Source organism: Salvelinus fontinalis, chromosome 32 (assembly GCF_029448725.1).
Source record: "Salvelinus fontinalis isolate EN_2023a chromosome 32, ASM2944872v1, whole genome shotgun sequence".
In the NCBI taxonomy this organism is placed as follows: Eukaryota; Metazoa; Chordata; class Actinopteri; order Salmoniformes; family Salmonidae; genus Salvelinus; species Salvelinus fontinalis.
The window spans coordinates 7857451-7881971 of record NC_074696.1 but is presented as its reverse complement, the minus strand read 5'-3'; the positions used below and the strand labels follow the sequence as shown (position 1 = coordinate 7881971).

The window sequence follows — 24521 nt, the reverse complement described above, 5'->3', positions numbered from 1 at the left end:
GAAGGGGGATTTTCTGGGGAAAAGGGGAAGGAAGACAGGGAAGGGTTGTGGAGGGATGGAGAATGAGATGAGGTAAACATGATAGAAATCTTGAGGAAATGGGGGCTAAGCGGGACGATGAGAATAGAAGAGAGGGATGGAGAGAGTAAAGAATACCGGGTTGGATGGAGAGAGAAAGAGAGAGGGAGAGAGAGAGCTGTTAAAGGGTTGGATGGAGAGAGAGAGAGAGAGAGAGCGAGAGAGAGCTGTTACAAGATTGGATGCCGGATGCAGGGGTTGTATAAGAGATAGCCTATGGGTGTGATAGTGTAGTCCTAGCATCTCTTAGGTCAGTAAACTAAGGCTTGTCCCCTTTCACTGCAGTGCAATGTAGACACACACCTCAGCAGTATCAGCTGACTTTCTCTGCATGTCTCTCATCTCCTTTCTTCCCTTCTACTGTGGATAACACTGCTTGCACTGCTGCTGAGAAACACACACACTCACAAACACGTGAGTGCTTGTGTGTGTGCGCTTGCGGTGCTCTATGCAAACACCCAGCCAAAAACAACAGCCCTAAAATGCACTGTTGTGCAGAAACGGTGGGTGAGAGAGAAATAGAGAGAGAGATGGAGAGAGAAAGAGAGAGAAAGGGAGAGAGAAAAAGAGAGAAAGAGAGGGAGAGATTTGGAAGAAAACCTAAACGGTATATTTGACCTCTCAGCTTCACTATCAAAATCTAAAAATTTCAAGCTGACAACCTATAAAATGTATAATGACAAATGGTTTGGTGAAGAATGCAAAAAACTAAGAAAGAGATTGAGAAACCTGTCCAACCAAAAACATAGAGATCCAGAAAACCTGAGTCTACGCCTTCACTATGGTGAATCACTAAAACAATACAGAAATACACTACGGAAAAAGAAGGAACAGCACGTCAGAAATCAGCTCATTGTAATTGAAGAATCCATAGAATCGAACCACTTCTAAACAAACAACAACACGAAGAGTTATCTATCAAAACAGCGATGTGTGGATAAACCACTTGTCCAATCTTTTTGGCTCTATAACAAAGAACAATCAGCAAACACATATACATGATCAAATACAAATCTTAGAATCAACTATTAAAGTCCACCAGAACCCACTGGATTTTCCAATTACATTGAATGAACTACATGACAAAATACAAACAGTCCAACCCAAAAAGGCCTTTGTGGTTGATGGTATCCTAAATAAAATGATAAAATATACAGGACACAAATTCCAATTGGCTATACTTAAACTCTTTAACATCATCCTCAGCTCTGGCATCTTCCCCAATATTTGGAGCCACGGATTGATCACCCCAATCCACAAAATTGGAGACAAATTTGACCCCAATAACTATCGTGGGATATGCATCAACCTTGGGAAAATCCTCTGCATGATCATTAACGGCAGACTCGTACATTTCCTCAGTGAAAACAATGTACTGAGCAAATGTCAAATTGGCTTTTTACCAAATCACCGTACAACAGACCACGTACTCACCCTGCACACCCTAAATGACAAACAAACAAACAAAAACAAATGCAAAGTCTTTTCATGCAATGTTGATTTCATAAAAGCTTTTGACTCAATTTGGCATGAGGGTCTGCTATACAAATTTATGGAAAGTGGTGTTGGGGGAAAAACATACGACATTATAAAATCCATGTACACAAACAACAAGTGTGCGGTAAAATTTACAAAAAAACACACATATTTCTTCCCACAGGGTCGTGGGGTGAGACAGGGATGCAGCTTAATCCCCACCCTCTTCAACATATATCAACGAATTGGCGAGGCCACTAGAACAGTCTGTAGCACCCAGCCTCACCCTACTAGAATCTGAAGTCAAATGTCTACTGTTTGCTGATGATCTGGTGCTTCTGTCCCCAACCAAGGAGGGCCTACAGCAGCACCTAGATATTATGCAGAGATTCTGTAAAACTTGGGCCCTGACAGTAAATCTCAGTAAGACAAAAATAATTGTGTTCCAAAAAAGGTCCAATTGCCAGGATAACAAACCGTTGCCCTAGAGCACACAAAAAAAAAACACATACCCCGGCCTAAACATCAGGTAACTTTCACAAAGCTGTGAACAATCTGAGCGACAAAGAGGGCCTTCTATGACACCAAAAGGAACATAAAATTTAACATACCAATTAGGATCTGGCTAAAAATACTTGAATCAGTTATAGAACCCATAGTCTTTTACGGTTCTGAGGTCGGGGGTCACCAACCAAGAATTCACAAAATGGGACAAACACAAAATTGAGACTCAGAATTCGTAATTGTTACGGCTGTCCTCGCTGACAGGTGTGGACCAAAACGCAGAGTGGTTAGTGTTCATTATTTTAATGAAAGTCAACAAAACAATTCAAAATACAAAAACAACCAACGTGACAAAACCGAAACCGTCCTGTGTGGCAACAAAACCTCCACAGGAACAAACACCCACAAAACACAAGTGAAACCCAGGCTGCCTTAGTGTGATTCTCAATCAGGGACAACGATAGACACCTGTCTCTGATTGAGAATCATACCAGGCCGAACACCAAAATCCCAACATAGAAATAGAAAACATAGACTGCCCACCCAAAACTCACGCCCTGACCAATAAACACATACAAAACAAGAGAAAACAGGTCAGGAACGTGACAGTAATTCTGCAAAAAATATCCTCTTTTTACAACGTAAAATACCAAATAATGCAGACCAGAATTAGGCTGATACCTATTAATTATCAAAACTTAGAAAAGAGACGTTCAATTCTGTAACCACCTAAAAGGAAGTGATTCCAAAACCTTCCATAACAAAGCCATCACCTACAGAGAGATGAACCTGGAGAAGAGCCTGCGGCTGTTCACAAACGCAAACAGACCCCACAGAGCACCAGGACTGCAACATAATTAGACCCAAACAAATCATGAAATCATGAGGAAACTAAAAGATAATTACTTGACACATTGGAAAGAATTAACAAAAAAACTGAGCAAACTACACAGCTATTTGGCCCTAAACAGAGAGTACACAGTGGCAGAATACCTGACCACTGTGACTGACCCAAAATGAAGGAAATATTAGACTTTGTACAGAGTCCGTGAGCATAGCCTTGCTATTGAAAAAGGCAGCCAAAGGCCAATCTGACTCTCAAGGGTAAACGCTGAGCTGCACTTCCTAACCTCCTGCCAAATGTACGACCATATTAGAGACACATATTTCCCTCAGATTACACAGAACCACAAAGAATTTGAAATAAAATCACATTTTGATTAACTCCCATACAGTTGATGTCGGAAGTTTATTAACACGGAACCCAAACTGACGCTATCGTGCGCTATCGTGCATAAATGTATTTTCCCCCCCCACACCAAACGCGATCACGACACGCAGGTTAAACTATCAAAACAAACTCTGAACCAATGACATTAATTTGGTGACAGGTCGAAAAGCATTAAACATGTTTTGCAATTTGTATGGCAAGCTTGCAATTGCTAGCTAATTTGTCCTATTTAGCTAGCTTGCTGTCGCTAGCTAATTTGTCCTATTTAGCTAGCTTGCAGTTGCTAGCTAATTTGTCCTATTTAGCTAGCTTGCAGTTGCTAGCTAATTTGTCCTATTTAGCTAGCTTGCTCTTACTAGCTAATTTGTCCTTGGATATAAACATTGAGTTGTTACTTTACCTGAACTGCACAAGGTCTTCTACTCCGACAATTAATCCATAATCCATAATACGTAAAACGGACAGCCGAATAGTTTCTAGTCGTCTCTCCTCCTCCCAGGCCTTTTCATCGTCGAACTTCTATGATGATCGCATCTAAACTTTTATAGTATTACCACGACTACTGGCAAAACAGTTCGTCTTTCAATCACCCACGTGGGTATAACCAACGAGGAGATGGCACGTGGGTACCTGCTTCTATAAACCAATGAGGAGATGGGAGAGGCAGGACTTTCAGCGCGATCTGCGTCAGAAATAGGAATGACTACTATTTTAGCCCTTGGTAAAGCAGATGCTCGTTGACGCGTGCGAGCAGTGATGGTGCAATAATTGAATAACATGGATTTCTAAAATAATTTTGCGACGCTCGCGCACGTGTCCGGTCTGGTCAGCATGTGGTGCATGGTTTTTCAACCATTCCACAAATGTCTTGTTAACAAACTATTGTTTTGGGAAGTCGGTTAGGGCATCTACTTTGTGCATGACACAAACAAATTTTCCAACAATTGTTTACAGACAGATTATTTCATCTACAATTCCAGTGGGTCAGAAGTTTACATACACTAAGTCGACTGTGCCTTTAAACAGCTTGGAAAATTCCAGAAAAGTATGTCATGGCTTTAGAAGCTTCTGATAGGCTAATTGACATCGTTTGAGTCAATTGGAGGTGTACATGTGGATGTATTTCAAGGCCTACCTTCAAACTCAGTGCCTCTTTGCTTGACATCATGGGAAAATCAAAAGAAATCAGCCAAGACCTCAGAAAGAAAATTGTAGACCTCCACAAGTCTGGTTCATCCTAGGGAGCAATTTCCAAATGCCTGAAGGTACCACATTCATCTGCAAAAACAATACTACGCAAGTATAAACACCATGGGACCATGCAGCCGTCATACCGCTCAGGAAGGAGACGCGTTCTGTCTCCTAGAGATGAACATACTTCGCTGCGCAAAGTGCAAATCAATCCCAGAACAACAGCAAAGGACCTTGTGAAGATGCTGGAGGAAACAGGTTCAAAAGTATCTATATCCACAGTAAAACAAGTTCTATGTCGACATAACCTGAAAGGCAGCCAGACTACGGTTTGCAATTGCACATGGGGACAAAGATCGTACATTTTGGAGAAATGTCCTCTGGTCTGATGGAACAAAAATAGAATTGTTTGGCCATAATGACCATTGTCTTGTTTGGAGGAAAAATGGGGAGGCTAGCAATTTGAAGAACATCATCCCAACCGTGAAGCACGGGGGTGGCAGCATCATGTTGTGGGGGTGCTTTGCTGCAGGAGGTACTGGTGCACTTCACAAAATAGATGACATCACGAGGAAGAAAATGATGTGGATATTTTGAAGCAACATCTCAAGACATCAGTCAGGAAGTTTTGCTTGGTCGCAAATAGGTCTTCAAAATGGACAATGACCCCAAGGTTATTTCCAAAGTTGTGGCAAAATGGCTTAAGGACAACAAAGTCAAGGTATTGGAGTGGCCATCACAAAGCCCTGATCTCAATCCTGTAGAACATTTTTGGGCAGAACTGAAAAAGTTTGTGCGAGCAAGGAGGCCTACAAACCTGACTCAGTTACACCAGCTGTCAGGAGAAATGGGCCAAAATTCACCCAACTTATTGTGGGAAGCTTGTGGAAGGCTCCCCAACATATTTGACCCAAGTTAAACAATTTGAAGGCAATGCTACCAAATACTAATTGAGTGTATGTAAACGTCTGACCCACTGGGACTGTGATGAAAGAAATATAAGCTAAAATAAATAATTCTCTCTACTATTATTCTGACATTTCACATTCTTGAAATAAAGTGGTGATCCTAACTGAACTAAGGCAGGGAATTTTTACTAGGATTAAATGTCAGGAATTGGGGAAAAACTGAGTTTAAATGTATTTGGCTAAGGTGTATGTAAACTTCCGACTTCAAGTGTATCTATTGGGTGAACTACCACAGTGTGCCATCACAGCAGCAAGATTTGTGACCTGTTGCCACAAGAAAAGGGCAACCAGTGAAGAACAAACATCATTGTAAATACAACCCATATTTATGTGTATTTATTTTCACTTTTGTACTTTAACTATTTGCACATCATATGACATTTTAGAAGTATTTTTTATTTTGCATATTTTGTGAGTGTAAAAAAATCTATTTCACTTGCTTTGGCAATGTTAACATATGTTTCCCATGCAAATAAAGCCCCTTATATTGGAATTGAAATTGAGAGTGAAAGTGAGAGTGAGTGTAGGAGTGAGAGTAGGAGTGAGAGAGAGTGTGAGAGAGAGAGAGAGAGAGAGAGAGAGACAGAGAGAGAGAGAGAGACAGAGAGAGAGAGAGACAAAGAGAGAGAGAGAGACAGAGACAGAGAGATTGAGAGAGAGAGAGAGAGAGAGAGATTTGGCATGAGGGTCTGCTATACAAATTGATGGAAAGTGGTGTTGGGGGTAAAACATACGACATTATAAAATCCATGTACACAAACAACAAGTGTGCGGTTAAAATTGGCAAAAAACACACACATTTCTTCACACAGGGTCGTGGGGTGAGACAGGGATGCAGCTTAAGCCCCACCTTCTTCAACATATATATCAACGAATTGGCGCGGGCACTAGAACAGTCTGCAGCACCCGGTCTCACCCTACTAGAATCCGAAGTAAAATGTCTACTGTTTGCTGATGATCTGGTGCTTCTGTCACCAACCAAGGAGGGCCTACAGCAGCACCTAGATCTTCTGCACAGATTCTGTCAGACCTGGGCCCTGACAGTAAATCTCAGTAAGACCAAAATAATGGTGTTCCAAAAAAGGTCCAGTCACCAGGACCACAAATTCCATCTAGACACCGTTGCCCTAGAGCACACAAAAAACTATACATACCTCGGCCTAAACATCAGCACCACAGGTAACTTCCACAAAGCTGTGAACGATCTGAGAGACAAGGCAAGAAGGGCATTCTATGCCATCAAAAGGAACATAAATTTCAACATACCAATTAGGATCTGGCTAAAAATACTTGAATCAGTCATAGAGCCCACTGCCCTTTATGGTTGTGAGGTCTGGGGTCCGCTCAACAACCAAGATTTCACAAAATGGGGCAAACACCAAATTGAGACTCTGCACACAGAATTCTGCAAAAATATCCTCCGTGTACAACGCAGAACACCAAATAATGCATGCAGAGCAGAATTAGGCCGATACCCACTAATTATCAAAATCCAGAAAAGAGCCGTTAAATTCTACAACCACCTAAAAGGAAGCGATTCCCAAACCTTCCATAACAAAGCCATCACCTACAGAGAGATGAACCTGGAGAAGAGTCCCCTAAGCAAGCTGGTCCTAGGGCTCTGTTCACAAACACAAACGCACCCCACAAAGCCCCAGGACAACAGCACAATTAGACCCAACCAAATCATGAGAAAACAAAAAGATAATTACTTGACACATTGGAAAGAAGTAACAAAAAAACAGAGCAAACTAGAATGCTATTTGGCCCTAAACAGAGAGTACACAGTGGCAGAATACCTGACCACTGTGACTGACCCAAACTTAAGGAAAGCTTTGACTATGTACAGACTCAGTGAGCATAGCCTTGCTATTGAGAAAGGCCGCCGTAGGCAGACATGGCTCTCAAGAGAAGACAGGCTATGTGCACACTGCCCACAAAATGAGGTGGAAACCGAGCTGCACTTCCTAACCTCCTGCCCAATGTATGACCATATTAGAGACACATATTTCCCTCAGATCACACAGATCCACAAAGAATTCGAAAACAAATCCAATTTTGATAAACTCCCATATCTACTGGGTGAAATTCCACAGTGTGCCATCACAGCAGCAAGATTTGTGACCTGTTGCCACAAGAAAAGGGCAACCAGTGAAAAACAAACACCATTGTAAATACAACCCATATTTATGCTTACTTATTTTTACTTGTGTGCTTTAACCATTTGTACATTGTTACAACACTGTATATGTTTAATATGACACTCGTAATGTCTTTATTGTTTTGAAACTTCTGTATGTGTAATGTTTACTGTTAATTCGTTTTGTTTGTTTCACTTTTGTGTATTGTCTACCTCATTTGCTTTGGCAATGTTAACACGTTTCCCATGCCAATAAAGCCCCTTGAATTGAATTGAATTGAATTGAGAGAGAGACAGAGACAGAGACAGAGACAGAGACAGAGACAGAGACAGAGACAGAGACAGAGACAGAGAGATTGAGAGAGAGAGAGAGAGAGAGAGGGAGAGAGAGAGAGAGAGAGAGAGAGAGAGAGAGAGAGAGAGACAGAGACAGAGACAGAGACAGAGACAGAGAGAGAAGGAATAATTGCAAGGATGAATGGAGGCATGAGCCCTGTTATCTATCGGGCATTTCACATTCTTCACTTTTCGGTTTGATAGGATAGATGGAGAGAGAGACAGATAGATAGAGGGGTATAGAGAGAGATAGATAGATGTGTAATGTTTACTGTTAATTCGTTTTGTTTGTTTCACTTTTGTGTATTGTCTACCTCATTTGCTTTGGCAATGTTAACACATGTTTCCCATGCCAATAAAGCCCCTTGAATTGAATTGAATTGAATTGATAGAGGGATGGAGAGAGAGATAGATAGAGGGGTATAGAGAGAGATAGATAGAGGGATGGAGAGAGAGATAGATAGAGGGATTGAGAGATAGATAGAGGGATGGAGAGAGAGATAGATAGAGGGGTATAGAGAGAGATAGATAGAGGGATGGAGAGATAGATAGAGGGGTATAGAGAGAGATAGATAGAGGGATGGAGAGAGAGATAGATAGAGGGATGGAGAGAGTGATAGATAGAGGGATGGAGAGTCAGATAGAGGGATGGAGAGAGAGATAGATAGAGGGAAGGAGAGGGAGATAGATTTAGGGATGGAGAGTGATATATAGGGATGGAGAGAGAGGTAGAGGGATGGAGAGAGAGAGAGATAGATAGAGGGATGGAGAGGGAGATAGAGGGATGGAGAGGGAGATAGATAGAGGGAAGGAGAGGGAGATAGATAGAGGGACATAGAGAGAGATAGATAGAGGGATGGAGAGGGAGATAGAGGGATGAGAGAGAGATAGATAGAGGGATGGAGAGGGAGATAGATATAGGGATAGAGAGAGAGATAGATATAGGGAAGGAAAGGGAGATAGATAGAGGGACATAGAGAGAGATAGATAGAGGGACAAAGAGAGAGATAGATAGAGCGATGGAGAGGGAGATAGAGAGATAGATAGAGGGATGGAGAGATAGATAGATAGAGGGATGGATGGATAGATGGAGGGATGGAGAGAGAGATAGAGGGATGGAGAGCGAGATAGAGGGATGGAGAGAGAGTTAGAGGGATGGAGAGAGAGATAGAGGGATGGAGAGAGAGATAGAGGGATGGAGAGATAGATAGAGGGAAGGAGAGATAGATAGAGGGATGGAGAGAGAGATAGATAGAGGGAAGGAGAGGGAGATAGATTTAGGGATGGATAGTGATATATAGGGATGGAGAGAGAGGTAGAGGGATGGAGAGAGAGAGAGATAGATAGAGGGATGGAGAGGGAGATAGAGGGATGAGAGAGAGAGATAGAGGGATGGAGAGGGAGATAGATAGAGGGAAGGAGAGGGAGATAGATAGAGGGACATAGAGAGAGATAGATAGAGGGATGGAGAGGGAGATAGAGGGATGAGAGAGAGATAGATAGAGGGATGGAGAGGGAGATAGATATAGGGATAGAGAGAGAGATAGATATAGGGAAGGAAAGGGAGATAGATAGAGGGACATAGAGAGAGATAGATAGAGGGACAAAGAGAGATAGATAGAGCGATGGAGAGGGAGATAGAGAGATAGATAGAGGGATGGAGAGATAGATAGATAGAGGGATGGATGGATAGATGGAGGGATGGAGAGAGAGATAGAGGGATGGAGAGAGAGATAGAGGGATGGAGAGAGAGTTAGAGGGATGGAGAGAGAGATAGAGGGATGGAGAGAGAGATAGAGGGATGGAGAGAGAGATAGAGGGATGGAGAGGGAGATAGATGGATGGAGAGGGAGATAGAGGGACATATAGAGCGATGGAGGGGGAGATAGAGGGATGGAGAGATAGATAGAGGGATGGAGAGAGAGAGAGATAGAGGGATGGAGAGAGAGTTAGAGGGATGGAGAGAGAGATAGAGGGATGGAGAGAGAGATAGAGGGATGGAGAGATAGATAGAGGGATGGAGAGAGAGAGAGAGGGATGGAGAGATAGATAGAGTGATGGATAGAGAGTTAGAAGGATGGAGAGAGAGATAGAGGGATGGAGAGAGAGATAGATGGATGGAGAGATAGATAGAGGGATGGTGAGGGAGATAGAGGGATGGAGAGGGAGATAGATAGAGGGAAGGAGAGATAGATAGAGGGATGGAGAGGGAGATAGATAGAGGGATGGAGAGAGAGAGTTAGAGGGATAGAGAGATAGATAGAGGGATGGAGAGATAGATAGAGGGAAGGAGAGAAAGATAGAGGGATGGAGATAGAGATAGATAGAGGGATGGAGAGAGAGAGTTAGAGGGATAGAGAGATAGATAGAGGGATGGAGAGAGAGAGTTAGAGGGATGGAGAGAGAGTTAGAGGGATGGAGAGAGAGAGTTAGAGGGATAGAGAGAGAGTTAGAGGGATGGAGAGAGAGTTAGAGGGATGGAGAGGGAGATAGAGGGATGGAGAGGGAGATAGAGGGATGGAGAGGGAGATAGATAGAGGGATGGAGAGAGAGATAGAGGGATGGAGAGAGAGAGTTAGAGGGATGGAGATAGAGAGTTAGAGGGATGTTCATGTACATTAAAGGGCAGTGTATATGTGAAGGGCGACAACACGGTGTCACAGTGTTGCCTGTAGCTCTTTGCAGTGGGTAAAATACTTCATAAAAATACTTTAAAGTACTACTTAAGTCATTTTTTTGGTTTTATGTGTACTTACTTTACTACGTGTGTCTTTGACAGCTTTTACTTTTACTTCACTACATTCCGACAGAAAATAATGTACTTTTTACTCCTTCCATTTTCCCTGAACAACCAATAGTCCTCATTACATTTCGAAATGCTTAACAGGACAGGAAAATGGTCCAATTCACACACTTATCAAGAGAGGGCCTCTCTACTGCCTCTGATCTGGAGGACTAACTAAACAGAGAACATCCCTGGTCATCTCTACTGACACTGATCTGGAATCAGATCACATGATTTGTTTATAAGAAGATGTCAGAGTGCCTATCCGATAAAAATACATTTCAATAGTGCCGTCTGGTTTGCTTAATTTAAGTCATTTTGAAATGATTTATACTTTTGAGTAGATTTTGTACAGATTTACTTCATATTCAACTATAACAGAACCGACACAGTTCATGTTTGTCTGCATAATATGACAAGGTTGGTGATTCTATCCATACTGCACGTATTGAACATATTGGCTAAAATTATAATTCAGTTTATAATACAGTTATGATCAATATTTTCCTACAGAATAAGTGTGGGTTTTAGACAGTTTCTCTCCACACAGAGCTTACTGTAGATTTCTATGCAGTAAAATACAATTGTGTATACCATAAACACTCTCCCTTTTACAAGTCCTCTATCTTTATACAGAAAGGACTGACATACGTGTCTCGAGTGTGTGTGTGTGTGTGTGTGTGTGTGTGTGTGTGTGTGTGTGTGTGTGTGTGTGTGTGTGTGTGTGTGTGTGTGTGTGTGTGTGTGTGTGTGTGTGTGTGTGTGTGTGTGTGTGTGTGTGTGTGTGTGTGTGTGTGTGTGTGTGTGTGTGAGCTGTTTGTTAACGGGTGATCTTACCAACCAAGATCCAATGATGGCTACTCTGGTATTTACTCCGCTGTTGCTAGGACACGCCCTTTGAACATTTTAACTGAGCCCTCTGATTGGTTGCCGGGGATGATGCAATATTCTCTCATTCCAAATCTTTCCGGTTTGCCTATAGAAACATGCCCATCTGCATCTCTCTCTCTCTTTCTCTTCATCAATCTTTCTTTCTTTCTCTTTCTCCATCCATCTCTCTCTATTGCGCTCTCTCTAAATCCCTCTCTCTTTCTCCATCCATCTCTCTTTTTCTCTCCATCCATCTCTCTCTCCATCTCTCTCTCCATCTCTCTCTCTAGTATTTCTGTCTCTATCTTTTCAATCTGTCTGTCTGTCTGTCTGTCTGTCTGCCTGCCTGCCTGCCTGCCAGCCTGTCTGTCTGTCTGTCTGTCTGTCTGTCTGTCTGTCTGCCTGCCTGCCTGTCTGCCTGTCTGCCTGTCTGTCTGTCTGTCTGTCTGTCTGTCTGTCCCCCTCAGCCTTCCCTTCGTCAGTGTTTCCTCTCTACTACTACTACACACCATCAAATCCTTTCCCACATCCAGTCAAATTCCTATTACGGATAATGTAACAGCACCTTGTAATATCAAACGGTCATCCTCTGCAGATAGAAGTTTACAATGGTACAATATATCCTTATAGATGTGATTCTAAAGTCTGTTTAAGATACAGTAGCTCATTTTGCTTGGCTTAGCTATGTGTCAAAACTGTTACGTTTGATGAGGCAGAGGGAAGGGAGGCTTGGTTGGCATAGCATTAATAGGCCTATGCCTTTCTCTCTCTCTCTATCTCTCTCACTCTGTCTTTATGTCTGTCTGTCGGTCTGTCTTACTCTCTCTCGTACTCTCTGTCTGTCCCTTTCTCTCTCTCTCTATCTCTCTCACTCTCTCACTCTGTCTGTCTGTCTGTCTGTATGTCTGTCTGTCGGGTCTGTCTGACTCCCCCCCCCCCCTCTCTCTCTCTCTCTTTCTCTCTCTCTCACTCTGTCTGTATGTCTGTATGTCTGTCTGTATGTCTGTCTGTCGGTCGGTCTGTCTGACTCTCTCTCGTACTCTCTGTCTGTCTCTTTCTCTCTCTCTCTTGCCCCCCCTCCACTCAACCCTTCTCTCTCCCTATCTCTGTCTCCCCTCCCTTTCTATCTCTCTCTCTCTATATATATCTCTCTCCCCCCTCTCTCTATGTCCATATTTTCTATCTCTCTTCTCTTCCATTACTGTACAGACCTGTAATATGTAATATAATATGTAACATGTAACTTGTAATATGTAATATGGGTCAGGGTGTGTGACTGTCATGGTTGGGGTAGGGAGGGTTGAGGGGGAGGATGGAACGGGGAATGTGATGAGGGAGGATGGAACGGGGAAGGTGATGAGGGAGGATGGATCGGGGAATGTGTTGAGGGAGGATGGAACGGGGAATGTGATGAGGGAGGATGGAACGGGGAAGGTGATGAGGGAGGATGGAGCGGGGAAGGTGATGAGGGATGGTGGAACTTGGAAGGTGATGAGGGAGGATGGAGCGGGGAAGGTGATGAGGGAGGATGGAGCGAGGAAGGTGATGAGGGAGGATGGAACAGGGAAGGTGATGAGGGAGGATGGAACAGGGAAGGTGATGAGGGAGGATGGAACGGGGAAGGTGATGAGGGAGGATGGAACGGGGAAGGTGATGAGGGAGGATTGAACGGGGAAGGTGATGAGGGAGGATGGAACGGGGAAGGATATGAGGGAGGATAGAACGGGGAAGGTGATGAGGGAGGATGGAACGGGGAAGGTGATGAGGGAGGATGGAACGGGGAAGGTGATGAGGGAGGATGGAACGGGGAAGGTGATGAGGGAGGATGGAACGGGGAAGGTGATGAGGGAGGATGGAACGGGGAAGGTGATAAGGGAGGATGGAACGGGGAAGGTGATGAGGGAGGATGGAACGGGGAAGGTGATGAGGGAGGATGGAACGGGGAAGGTGATGAGGGAGGATGGAGCGGGGAAGGTGATGAGGGAGTGTGGAGCGGGGAAGGTGATGAGTGAGGATGGAACGGGGAAGGTGATGAGGGAGGATGGAACGGGGAAGGTGATGAGGGAGGATGGAACGAGGAAGATGATGAGGGAGGATGGAACGGGGAAGGTGATGACGGAGGATGGAACGGTTAAGGTGATTAGGGAGGATGGAACGGGGAAGGTGATGAGGGAGGATGGAACGGGGAAGGTGATGAGGGAAGTTGGAGCGGGGAAGGTGATGAGGGAGGATAGAGCGGGGAAGGTGATGAGGGAGGATGGAGCGGGGAAGGTAATGAGGGAGGATGGAACGGGGAAGGTGATGAGGGAGGATGGAACGGGGAAGGTGATGAGGGAGGATGGAACGGGGAAGGTGATGAGGGAGGGTGGAACAGGGAAGGAGATGAGGGAGGATGGAACGGGGAAGGTGTTGAGGGAGGTTGGAACGGGGAAGGTGATGAGGGAGGATGGAGCGGGGAAGGAGTTGAGGGAGGATGGAACGGGGAAGGTGATGAGGGAGGAGGGAGCGGGGCAGGTGATGAGGGAGGATGGAACAGGGAAGTTGATGAGGGAGGATGGAACGGGGAAGGTGATGAGGGAGGATGGAACGGGGAAGGTGATGAGGGAGGATGGAACGGGGAAGGTGATGAGGGATGATAGAGCAGGGAAGGTGATGAGGGAGGATGGAACGGGGAAGGTGATGAGGGAGGATGGAGACTGCAGCCTGGCACTGTGTGTCTTTGATGATTTCTTCTTGTCTTCACTGAGGGGAAACGACCTGCAGTGACAGTGTGTTAATATCAACAGAAAACAAATGAGTAACACCAACCTGAAAATAACAGATACTAGCAGAGGTGAGAATACAATACACAGCTAGTCTTTACACGGCAAGTCTTTACTCCTAGTTCAGAATACACGGCTAGTCTTTACTCCTAGTTCAGAATACAGGGCTAGTCTTTACACGGCAAGTCTTTACTCCTAGTTCAGAATACACGGCTAGTCTTTACTCCTACTTCAGAATACACGGCTAGTCTTTACACGGCTAGTCTTTACTCCTAGTTCAGAATACACGGCTAGTCTTTACTCCTAGTTCAGAATACACGGCTAGTCTTTACACGGCTAGTCTTTACTCCTAGTTCAGAATACACGGCTAGTCTTTACTCCTACTTCAGAATACACGGCTAGTCTTTACACGGCTATTCTTTACTCCTAGTTCAGAATACACGGCTAGTCTTTACTCCTTGTTCAGAATACACGGCTAGTCTTTACTCCTAGTTCAGAATACACGGCTAGTCTTTACACGGCTAGTCTTTACTCCTTGTTCAGAATACACGGCTAGTCTTTACTGCTAGTTCAGAATACACGGCTAGTCTTTACACGGCTAGTCTTTACTCCTAGTTCAGAATACACGGCTAGTCTTTACACCTTGTTCAGAATACACGGCTAGTCTTTACTCCTTGTTCAGAATACAAGGCTAGTCTTTACTCCTAGTTCAGAATACACGGCTAGTCTTTAATTCTAGTTCAGAATACACGGCTAGTCTTTACTCCTTGTTCAGAATACACGGCTAGTCTTTACACGGCTAGTCTTTACTCCTAGTTCAGAATACACGGCTAGTCTTTACTCCTTGTTCAGAATACATGGCTAGTCTTTACACGGCTAGTCTTTACTCCTTGTTCAGAATACACAGCTAGTCTTTACTCCTAGTTCAGAATACACGGCTAGTCTTTACACGGCTAGTCTTTACTCCTTGTTCAGAATACACAGCTTGTCTTTACTCCTTGTTGAGAAAACACGGCTAGTCTTTACACGGCTAGTCTTTACTCCTTGTTCAGAATACACGGCTAGACTTTACTCCTAGTTCAGAATACACAGCTAGTCTTTACTCCTAGTTCAGAATACACAGCTAGTCTTTACACGGCTAGTCTTTACTCCTTGTTCAGAATACACAGCTTGTCTTTACTCCTTGTTGAGAAAACACGGCTAGTCTTTACACGGCTAGTCTTTACTCCTTGTTCAGAATACACGGCTAGTCTTTACTCCTTGTTCAGAATACACAGCTTGTCTTTACTCCTTGTTGAGAAAACACGGCTAGTCTTTACTCCTTGTTCAGAATACACGGCTAGTCTTTACTCCTTGTTCAGAATACACGGCTAGTCTTTACACGGCTAGTCTTTACTCCTTGTTCAGAATACACGGCTAGTCTTTACTCCTTGTTCAGAATACACGGCTAGTCTTTACTCCTTGTTCAGAATACACGGCTAGTCTTTACACGGCTAGTCTTTACTCCTTGTTCAGAATACACGGCTAGTCTTTACTCCTTGTTCAGAATACACGGCTAGTCTTTACACGGCTAGTCTTTACTCCTAGTTCAGAATACACGGCTAGTCTTTACACGGCTAGTCTTTACTCCTAGTTCAGAATACACGGCTAGTCTTTACTCCTAGTTCAGAATACACGGCTAGTCTTTACTCCTAGTTCAGAATACACGGCTAGTCTTTACACGGCTAGTCTTTACTCCTTGTTCAGAATACACGGCTAGTCTTTACACGGCTAGTCTTTACTCCTAGTTCAGAATACACGGCTAGTCTTTACACGGCTAGTCTTTACTCCTAGTTCAGAATACACGGCTAGTCTTTACTCCTAGTTCAGAATACACGGCTAGTCTTTACTCCTAGTTCAGAATACATGGCTAGTCTTTACTCCTTGTTCAGAATACACGGCTAGTCTTAACTCCTAGTTCAGAATACACAGCTAGTCTTTACACGCCTAGTCTTTACTCCTAGTTCAGAATACACAGCTAGTCTTTACTCCTAGTTCAGAATACACAGGTGGTCTTTACACGGCTAGTCTTTACTCCTAGTTCAGAATACACAGCTAGTCTTTACTCCTAGTTCAGAATACACAGGTGGTCTTTACACGGCTAGTCTTTACTCCTTGTTCAGAATACATGGCTAGTCTTTACTCCTAATGGTCACCAGAACAAATTGTTTTGTGGTCACCAGAACATATTGTTGGGTGGTCACCAGATCATATATAATGTTGGGTGGTCACCAGAACATATATAATGTTGGTTGGTGTCCAGAACATATATAATGTTGGGTGGTCTCCAGAACATATATAATATTGGGTGGTCTCCAGATTATTTTGTTTGGTGGTCTCCAGAACATATATAATGTTGGGTGGTCTCCAGAACATATATAATGTTGGGTGGTCTCCAGAACATATATAATGTTGGGTGGTCACCAGAACATATATAATGTCGGGTGGTCACCAGAACATATATAATGTTGGGTGGTCTCCAGCACATATATAATGATGGGTGGTCTCCAGAACATATATAATGTTGGGTGGTCTCCAGATCATATATAATGTTGGGTGGTCTCCAGAACATATATAATGTTGGGTGGTCTCCAGAACATATATAATGTTGGGTGGTCTCCAGAACATATATAATGTTGGGTGGTCTCCAGATTATTTTGTTGGGTGGTCTCCAGATTATTTTGTTGGGTGGTCTCCAGATTATTTTGTTGGGTGGTCTCCAGAACATATATAATGTTGGGTGGTCTCCAGATTATTTTGTTGGGTGGTCTCCAGATTATTTTGTTGGGTGGTCTCCAGAACATATATAATGTTGGGTGGTCTCCAGAACATATATAATGTTGGGTGGTCTCCAGAACATATATAATGTTGGGTGGTCTCCAGAACATATATAATGTTGGGTGGTCTCCAGAACATATATAATGTTGGGTGGTCTCCAGATTATTTTGTTGGGTGGTCTCCAGAACATATATAATGTTGGGTGGTCTCCAGAACATATATAATGTTGGGTGGTCTCCAGAACATATATAATGTTGGGTGGTCTCCAGAACATATATAATGTTGGGTGGTCTCCAGAACATATATAATGTTGGGTGGTCTCCAGAACATATATAATGTTGGGTGGTCTCCAGAACATACATAATGTTGGGTGGTCTCCAGAACATATATAATGTTGGGTGGTCTCCAGAACATATATAATTATGGGTGGTCTCCAGAACATATATAATGTTGGGTGGTCTCCAGAACATATATAATGTTGGGTGGTCACCAGAACATATATAATGATGGGTGGTCTCCAGAACATATATAATGTTGGGTGGTCACCAGAACATATATAATGTTGGGTGGTCTCCAGATCATATATAATGATGGGTGGTCTCCAGAACATTTTGTTGGGTGGTCTCCAGAACATATATAACGTTGGGTGGTCTCCAGAACATATATAATGATGGGTGGTCTCCAGAACATTTTGTTGGGTGGTCTCCAGAACATATATAATGTTGGGTGGTCTCCAGATCAAATATAACGTTGGGTGGTCTCCAGAACATATATAATGTTGGGTGGTCTCCAGAATATATATAATGTTGGGTGGTCTCCAGAACATATATAATGTTGGGTGGTCTCCAGAACATATATAATGTTGGGTGGTCTCCAGAACGTACAGTGCCTTGGGACAGGATTCAGACCCCTTGACCTATTTGACATTTTGTTTAGGTTACAGCCTTATTCTAAAATTGACTACATCGCCCCCCCCCCTCATCAGTAGCCCATAACTACAAAGCAGAAACTGTTTTTTAGAAGTGTTTGCTAACTCTGTCAGAGTGACCATCGGGTTCTTGGTCACCTCCCTGACCAAGGCCCTTCCCCCCCGTTGGCTCAGTTTGGCCGGGCGGCCATCTCTAGGAAGAATCTTGGTGGTTCCAAACCTCTTTCCATTTAAGAATGATGTAGGCCACTGTGTTCTTGGGGACCTTCAATGCTTCAGAACTGTTTTCGTACCCTTCCCCAGATCTGTGCCTCCACACAATCCTGTCAGGTGGACTCCAGTCAAGTTGTAGAAACATCTCAAGGATGATCAAAGGAAACAGGATGCATCTGAGCTGCATTTCGAGTCTCATAGCAAAAGGGTCTGAATACTTATGTCAATAAGATTGGTCTGTTTTTTTTATTTTTTATACATTTGCTAAAATAGTCTAAAAACCTGTTCATGCTTTGTCATTATGATGTAGTGTGTGTAGATTGATGAGAGTTTAGTTTTTATATGTTCCATTGTAGAATAAGGCTGTAACGTAACAAAATGTGGAAAAGTCAAGCCGTCTGAATACTCTCCGAATGCACAGTATGCTATTATATTTACTACCTCTGTCCTGTCTGTCCTCTCTACCTCTGTCCTGTCTGTCCTCTCTACCTCTGTCCTGTCTGTCCTCTCTACCTCTGTCCTGTCTGTCCTCTCTACCTCTGTCCTGTCTGTCCTCTCTACCTCTGTCCTGTCTGTCCTCTCTACCTCTGTCCTGTCTGTCCTCTCTACCTCTGTCCTGTCTGTCCTCTCTACCTCTGTCCTGTCTGTCCTCTCTACCTCTGTCCTGTCTGTCCTCTCTACCTCTGTCCTGTCTGTCCTCTCTACCTCTGTCCTGTCTGTCCTCTCTACCTCTGTCCTGTCTGACCTCTCTACCTCTGTCCTGTCTGACCTCTCTACCTCTGTCCTGTCTGACCTCTCTACCTCTGTCCTGTCTGACCTCTCTACCTCTGTCCTGTCTGACCTCTCTACCTCTGTCCTGTCTGACCTCTCTACCTCTGTCCTGTCTGTCCTCTCTACCTCTGTCCTGTCTGACCTCTCTACCTCTGTCCTGTCTGACCTCTCTACCTCTGTCCTGTCTGTCCTCTCTACCTCTGTCCTGTCTGACCTCTCTACTTCTGTCCTGTCTGACCTCTCTACCTCTGTCCTGTCTATCCTCTCTACCTCTGTCCTGTCTGTTTTATCCACCTCTGTCCTGTCTGTCCTCTCTACCTCTGTCCTGTCTGTTTTATCCACCTCTCTCCTGTCAATCCTCTCTACCTCTGTCCTCTCTACCTACCTCTGTCCCTATCCAATAAATAACCTACATGTTGGGCGAGGAACCGACCTTAATAAACACATTGTAACGGTTGTCGTCGGTGGAAGGAGAGGACCAAAGCTCAGTGTGGTTAGTGTTCATCTTTTTTAATAAAAATCCAAAACCGAACACTTCAAATTACAAAACAACAAAGTGAAAACCGAAAAAGTACTGTCTGGTGCAGACACACAAAGACTGAAAACAACCACCCACAAAACCCAACAGAAAACAGGCTACCTAAATATGGTTCCCAATCAGGGACAATGGATGACAGCTGCCTCTGATTGAGAACCATATCAGGCCAAACACAGAAATAGAAAATCATAGAAAACTAACAAAGACAACCCACCCAACTCACGCCCTGACCATACTAAAACATTAAAACTAAAACAAAAGACAAAACAAAGGAACAAAGGTCAGAACGTGACACACATATATTAAACGTATGTATTAGACTGTTCTGCACAGTACAAAAAGTAATTAAAGGAGCAATCTGCCAATCGTACGTCCATTTTTGGATTTAGAATAATGACATATACCCATTGATTCTTGAACAATATAACTTAGAAAGACCTCACCAGCTTTAGATCAACTGTTGTACCACATCATAACCCAAAATATAAGCTTGTTTTACCCTATTGTTTGTAGACAAATTTAATTGAAAAATAAACACTGTAAAGCCTCAAAGCATGGATCAAAGTACATTCTGATATTATGGATCGTCAGTCCATCTATCAATCGGAGAGTGGTTACATTTCTCCAGTCTGCGTCCCTCATCTTTTTGGGATTTTTTTTACCAAAACAGAGGTGGGGTGTCCCAAATTTAATATTGTTTGAACCGCAGATCATCCCTTTAAAATTGTGTTGATCTGTAACCGGGTAAATCCCTGGAATTCATTCTACCGGTCACAGCATCCGTCCCTGCTGCGTCTGTCACCGTAGTAACACAGGGAGTTGTTGTTGTTGTTGCTCAGGGTCTGTAATGTCAGTTGTTCAAATGGACCAATAAAACCAGTGTGTGTTTGTTTGTTGTTTTATAACGTCAGAGTTCACAGATTTAAAAAAAAAAGAAGAAGAAGAAAAGGGTATTTTTAAAACACAGATTATATCCTTTAGTAGATTCTGTGACACAGAATCTCTCTGTTAAGAAGAAAGAACACACACACACACACACACACACACACACACAAACACACACACTTCTGCAGAGCACACATGAAACACCAGGCCAAGACACACACAGAGGCGCGCCCACACACACACACACACACACACACACACACACACACACACACACACACACACACACACACACACAGTTTAAAAAAGTGGTTGAGTGGAGTTTAAAAACAGAGACATACAGTTCCTAATCAACTTCCTGATTCTACAGGAAACAGCTCAAACCGTAAATAACTACAGGCCTGTAGTATGTCTCTGTTAGAAGACGTCCAAATGTATCTAACCGTCCTCCCTTGCAGCTGAGCAGGATAATGGTGTCACTGATCTAAGGTCAGTTTTATAATAACATCTTCTAACCAGCTTGAAGTTACGTTGATCTGACGGTCAGTTTAACACCACCACCATCTTTACCTGACAGAAACTTCCAAGCAGAACAGCCCTAGAAGTACTTGCAAGGAGAAATACTGATCTGACGTGACGGGTTAGGAGAAAGCCATGTAAAAAGAGCCCTTGCTTTTATCCTGTCTGAGGAAGGAAGGAAGGAAGGAAGGAAGGAAGGAAGGAAGGAAGGATCTGTCTATTTTCTTGAAAGAAGCAGGTGATATCTGAGTGTCAATAGATTAACTTTGATCTGGTCTATGGATATGTTGCTAAGCATATCGTGCCTATAGGCTGTCAATCAAATCAATTGTCCACTCACATCGATCATCAGCTTAAATGTCCTGCCCTCTGGCCTTATCCAAAATCAATATGATTACCAATGCAGCACATCCTCTCCATATAGGCAAATGGTGAGCAATTGGCAGAGAGAGGGAGATGCTGTAGAATAAAGTGAGAGAAAGACAAACATACTGTAGAGTAAGGCGAGAGTAAGGCGAGAGTAAGGCGAGAGAGAGAGAGAGAGAGAGAGAGAGAAAGGAATTGAAGCTTACCTATTTTTATTCTCTTATTATTGTCTTGGCAATGAAGGCAGGAAATATATTTTGTGACGATATCATCCTAATCCCTGAACAAAGCTGTGTTTAAATATTGTGGAGATCTCAGGCTAATCACTGAACAAAGAAGTGTTTAAATACTGTGGAGATCTCATCCTAATCACTCATGGCTTAGTTTTTGCTCTGACATACACTGTCAACTGTGGGACTTTATATAGACAGGTGTGTGCCTTTGCAGATCATGTCCAATCAATTGAATTTACCACAGGTGGACTCTAATCAAGTTGTAGAAACATCTCAATGATGATCAATGGAAACAGGATGCACCTGAACTCAATTTTCAGTCTCATTGCAAAGGATCTGAATACTTCTGTAAATAAGGTATTTCTCTTTTCAGAACTTTACATTTTTTTAAAAGAACTCTTTTCACTTTGAGATTATTTGGTATTGTGATGTCATTATGTGGTATTGTGATTTCATTATATGGTATTGTGATGTCATTATGTGGTATTGTGATGTCATTATGGGGTATTGTGATGTCATTATGTGGTATTGTGATGTCATTATGTGGTATTGTGATGTCATTATGTGGTATTGTGATGTCATTATGTGGTATTGGGATGTCATTATGTGGTATTGTGATGTCATTATGTGGTATTGTGATGTCATTATGTGGTATTGGGATGTCATTATGTGGTATTGTGATGTCATTATGGGGTATTGTGATGTCATTATGTGGTATTGTGATGTCATTGTGTGGTATTGTGTGCAGATTGACGAGGAACATTTTTATTGTAATCAATTGTAGAATAAGGCTGTAACGTAACAAAATGTGGAAAAGGGGAAAGGGTCTGAATACTTTCTGAATTAACTGTACAGGGAGGATACAAAACATTAAGAACACCTGCTGCTTCCATGACAGACTGACCAGGTGAATCCAGGTGAAAGTTATTGTCCCTCATTGATGTCACTTGTTGAATCCAGTTCAATTGGTGTAGATAAATGGGAAAAGACAGGTTAAAGAAGGATTTTTAAGCCTTAATACAATTGAGACATGGACTGTGTGTGTGTGCCATTGAGAGGGTGAATGGGCAAGACCAAAGATTGAAGTGCCTTTGAACGGGGTATGAAGTGCTAGGTGCACCTGCTTGTGTAGGTTATTTCAGATTGGGTTTTTCACGCTGGGTTTTTCACACTGGGTTTCACACACTGGGTTTTTTCAATCTGGGTTTTTTCACGTCAACAGTTTCCTGTGTGTACCAATAACGGTCGACCACTCAAAAGAACACCAAATAGACACAACTGTGAGAAGTATTGGAGTCAACATGAGCCAACATCTCTGTGGAAGCCTTCGACACCTTGTAGACGTGTGTTTTGAATGTGTGGACATACTGTATGTAGTGTGTGTGTTTGTGTAGTGTGTATGTATGTGTGTGTTGTGTTATTACTGAAAGTACTGTATGTGTGAGTGTGTGTGTACAGTCAGTGCAAAAAAAGTGTAAACGCAGGTAGTCTGGGTAACCATTTGATTAGCTACTGTTGGTAGCTAAGTCAGAAGTTTACATACACCTTAGCCAAATACATTTAAACTCAGTTTTTCACAATTCCTGACATTTCATCCTAGTAAAAATTACCTGTCTTAGGGGTCAGTTAGGATCAGTTAGGATCACCACTTTATTTTAAGAATGTGAAATGTCAGAATAATAGTAGAGAGAATGATTTATTTCAGCTTGTATTTCTTTCATCACATTCCCAGTGGGTCAGAAGTTTACATGCACTCAATTAGTGTTTAGTAGAATTGCCTTTAAATTGTTTAACTTGGTTCAAATGTTTTGGGTAGCCTTCCTCAAGCTTCCCACAATAAGTCGGGTGAATTTTGGCCCATTCCTCCTGACAGAGCTGGTGTAACTGAGACAGGCCTCCTTGCTCACACATGCTTTTTCAGTTCTGCCCACAAATTTGCTATAGGATTGAGGTCAGGGCTTTGTGATGGCCAATCTAATACCTTGACTTTGTTGACCTTAAGCCATTTAGCCACAAATTTGAAAGTATGCTTGGGGTCATTGTCCATTTGGAAGACCCATTTGCAACCAAGCTTTAACTTCCTGACTTATGTCTTGAGATGTTGCTTCAATATATCCACATCATTTTCTTCCTCGTGATGCCATCTATTTTGTGAAGTGCACCAGTCCCTCCTGCAGCAAAGCACCCCCACAACATGATGCTGCCACCACCGTGCTTCACGGTTGGGATGGTGTTCTTCGATTGCAAGCTTCCCCCTTTTTCCTCCAAACATAACGATGGTCATTATGGCCAAACAGTTCTATTTTTGTTTCATCAGACCAGAGGACATTTCTCCAAAAAGTACTATCTTTGTCCCCGTGTGTAGTTGCAAACCGTAGTCTGGCTTTTTTATGGCGGTTTTGGAGCAGTGGCTTCTTCCTTGCTGAGTGGCCTTTCAGGTTATGTCGATATAGGACTCGTTTTACTGTGGATATAGATACTTGTGTACCTGTTTCCTCCAGCATCTTCACAAGGTCCTTTGCTGTTGTTCTGGGATTGATTTGCACTTTTTGCACCAAGGTACGTTCATCTCTAGGACACAGAACGCGTCTCCTTCCTGAGCGGTATGACGGCTGCGTGGTCCCATGGTGTTTATACTTGCGTACTATTGTTTGTACAGATGAACGTGGTAGCTTCAGGTGTTTGGAAATTGCTCCCAAGGATGAACCTGACTTGTGGAGGTCTACCATTTTTTTCCCGAGGTATTGGCTGATTTCTTTTGATTTCCCCATGATGTCAAGCAAAGAGGCACTGAGTTTGAAGGTAGGACTTGAAAAACATCCACAGGTACACCTCCAATTGACTCAAATGATGTCAATTAGCCTATCAGAAGCTTCTAAAGCCATGACATACATTTCTGGAATTTTCCAA

The 24521-nt window shown here is 43.0% G+C and overlaps 1 protein-coding gene across 2 annotated transcripts in view; it reads left to right on the top strand.

The window, feature by feature from the left end:
* The window catches only part of LOC129830675 (CYFIP-related Rac1 interactor A-like), a 100514-nt gene that overhangs the window by 613 nt on the left and 75380 nt on the right, over positions 1-24521 (top strand). The gene's annotated exons all lie outside the window — the stretch shown is intronic.